Source organism: Cibotium barometz, chromosome 17, assembly GCF_041138505.1.
Source record: "Cibotium barometz isolate CiBa-2024 chromosome 17, ASM4113850v1, whole genome shotgun sequence".
NCBI classification, from domain to species: Eukaryota; Viridiplantae; Streptophyta; class Polypodiopsida; order Cyatheales; family Cibotiaceae; genus Cibotium; species Cibotium barometz.
The window spans coordinates 26,711,303-26,714,874 of NC_141062.1; the positions used below are offsets into that span (position 1 = coordinate 26,711,303).

General features: G+C 40.0%; 1 long non-coding RNA gene across 1 annotated transcript; it reads left to right on the forward strand.

The window, feature by feature from the left end:
• The first annotated feature begins 1,564 nt into the window (after positions 1 to 1,564).
• LOC147629836 (uncharacterized) lies at positions 1,565 to 2,042 on the forward strand. The gene is made up of 2 exons (XR_015267713.1): positions 1,565 to 1,763; positions 1,866 to 2,042. It is a non-coding gene; the product is annotated as an uncharacterized LOC147629836 (long non-coding RNA).
• The last annotated feature ends 1,530 nt before the right edge of the window (positions 2,043 to 3,572 follow it).

The window sequence follows — 3,572 nt, forward strand, 5'->3', positions numbered from 1 at the left end:
ATACTACTTGTTTTAGGACCTCTTTTCTTTGTTTCATTTTCTGGGGATCGCACTTGGATAAATCATATAAGCTTAAGACAATGCTCCACAATCACTTTCAGCTCTCTTTCTCTCTTGCTCCAAAAAGGAGAGGTAGGCCTATGTTTAATGAGAAATGCCAAAAGTAACATAGATTGAACTTAATTTGTGAGCCTCTATGTTCTGTAAAACCCAATTGGGTCTTACACTCTCTAAAGTCTTAGCAATGGAATTATCTTTGCATCATTTCACATGGAATGTTATCAAACTTATTTTGTTGAATATTTTTGTTTGACAAGGAAAAGGACATTTCCATGCTTTTGGAGACAAACCAAAAGTAAAGATTAAAGGAAGTCTCAAGAATGAAGGTAAGAATTTCCAAAATGTTAAGCAAGAATGATGCTCCTCCTCTTTCTTTACTCAAAGCTAGGATGCATAAGTGCCCTTATCATTTTGAAAAAGGGGTAGAAGATGATATGTTTAATATATTGCCTACTCATCTAAGCTAGGCCTCTCACCTTTCAATTCTACATCATCATCTTCACATGTCTATTGTGATGAACAACGTAGAAATTTGTTGTTCTTCTCAACTCAATTTTTCCCTTTAAAGCTTAGATTTTCTTTTACTTTTGGGTTGGGTGGGGGAGAGAGTTTAAGAAAACTATACTACTTGTTTTAGGACCTCTTTTCTTTGTTTCATTTTTTGGGGATTGCACTTGGATAAATCATATAAGCTTAAGACAATGCTCCACCATCACTTTCAACTCTCTTTCTCTGTCTCTCTCTCTCTCTCTCTCACCCAAGTGTGGTAGATTGGTTAGCTCATGGAGTTGTTACTCAACATGTCTTGTTTTCGAATCTCACTCTCGTCGGATAGATCAGATTTGGTCTATTAGGATTGGTCCTATGACGTTAAAGAGGGCTTCTTCTTCTTCTTCTTCCTCTTCTTCTTCTTCCTCTTCTTCTTCTTCTTTCTCTCTCTCTTTCTCTCTCTCTCTCTCTCTCTCTCACACACACACACATTCATTAATTTGTACAACTTATGGGACCTCATTAGTAATGTTTTACAAAATTTGTGGATGTGTGGATGTCCCACACACAAGTCTAATCCTAACACATTTACAAAATTGGTTAGCCCACACACAAGTCTAACCCTAACACATTTACACTTCAACCGTTAATGCTCATCATTTAAACACACTCTCTCTCTCTCTCTCTCTCTCTCTCTCTCTCTCTCTCTCTCTCTCTCTATATATATATATATATATATATATATATATATATATATATATTATGGGGTACATGCATGTGGGGGCATCTATTTATGGAGTACATGCATGTGAAGGCATATTTTGTATGTTGAAGCCATCGCTTGCCACCATTAGTTGTTTTGGTCACTGATTGCTAGTCCATTTACACTTTATGTATGGCGTTGATGGCAATGCATTGGTGTTTATTCTACCTAGGCCAGAATATTGGAGTACTCTAGCACCACAAAATATTTTGGGTTGCTGAAAAAAAATAGATTGATTTTTCTATCGTCGTCATCTGCCTCCTCTATTTTTTCTACCGTCGTCACAACGAGGCTGGTGCTGCAACTTACGGTGTGCGCTGTGCCCGGTCATGCGGGTCTGTTTTCAACTTGGAACGTGGGGGGGGAAACTGAGCTTCAGAGATCAGAGCAAGATCAACAATATTGAAACAAGTGTGCAAGTTCTTGCGGTGGAAGATTGGAAGTTTGCAGAGTACACACTCAGGACATACCACTCTATTTGGCCCTTATCAAAGCCATACATATATATATATATGAAGTTTTACAATAACTCATTGTTGTGCTTCTTTTGCAGGAGTTCAGTGCCCAGCTTCTTTAGAAGAATACCAATTTTGGGCCTCAGCTTTTTATTTGACACCGAGTGGGATCGATAGTGCGGGGCCGAATCGAGGCAGGAGTGCCGTTGGATCCATTTTTCGCGACGCGGGGAGACAGTTGCCGGCGATTTCTACTGGAAAGTAATCTCAAGAACAGAGTAATCTCGTGGGTCGCCGGATCTTTGCAATTTATTGAGAGTTAATAATAAGTAAAAGATTTTTTCAAAATTGTTTTTTATCCGCAGGTACAGGAAATTTAGAAACACACACACCCAGCCTCGGTGAGGTGGAGGCGGCCTCACCGGGGATGAGGGCTGGCGAACCCATCGTACATGCTTATAATCAACCCATCAAGGGTAGGTACCTAACGAGGCAATTTGAGCTCTACACACAATGGCGCCCATGAAAGTAGTCCACGGAAATAAGTAAACTCGGGCAAACTGGGACTATGGTGGATTTACGGTTGTGCCATTCACTCTCCTTGAAGGGTGTTCATAAAATGGTTGTTGAAGGGTATTTCATTCGATTACTAAGGTATTTCTATCTCTTCTCTTTCTCATGCCAATGCATTGATTCTTACTCTTTAATAAGTTCAAGGTGGAAAAAGAACACAGCAAGTGGTCGTTATGTATGTGGTCTTCCTGATACAAGGTCTTGCACAAGGATGGATTGGCTCATTAGCAATGTGATTGAAGAGTACTCCAATACCGATACAAGTGATAGCATAAGTAATGAGGGTCTAGATGTCGAAGAGCCATTCTTCGATGATGATAACTGGGTTAGGAAAATAAATGACAATGAAAGCTACAAGGTCTCACTTAATCCAATTCAGCATTTACCCCATACTTTTTGCTCCTTTAATTGGGACAGCTATAACATGATGATGAAAGTCATACAAGATGATGTCACCATGAAATTAGAGATGTTAAAAGCATGTGATAGTAGAGGGGTGCTTGATTTGAAGAGGTGACCAAGAATTAAAGATGGACTATGCTTGGGAGAGGGAAAGGATGGTTACCAAAGACATGGGAGTTAAGGATCACATGTCTCGAGGATTGGAACGCATTGTAAAATTAGCTAGTCATTGCAATGAAGGTGAAGGATCGCATCGAGGTGTAAATGGCACACTTGAAGCAATCAAGTCTGCATGGTACATTGATATTAGAAAGCATGGAATACCCACATCTTACATCAAGGAGTTCATCAATGCATGTGGGTACACGAGCACCAAGAACCAACTTGCCCATCTAACATCAATGCATGTGGGTACACGAGCACCAAGAACCAACTTGCCCGTCTAACTTGGTGCCACAAGCTGGATCTAAACAAGGAGCCAGCAAATGTAATGAGAATAGATAAGACTACTATGGACACCCATTTGAAGGACATAATGATTGAGCACAAGTTGAGGTTAGTGATGGTGCATTCATCAAACAAATATGGCCCACCAAAAGAGTTTGGGGGACTATATATGCCATAGAGAGAGCCAAACAAAGTGAAAAGGTAAAGAGATTGAGGACACCTAAGAAATGTGGTTACCCCTTTAAAGTGCAAGTGGAATACATGGATGGGAACAATGAGGCTTTCATAAACCCAATCCATGAAGGGCATGTACTGGTTACAAGGAGTGCTTTGTTTCACTTGCTAGTCCACCCATCCGTTATTGAATGCTACATGGAAGATTT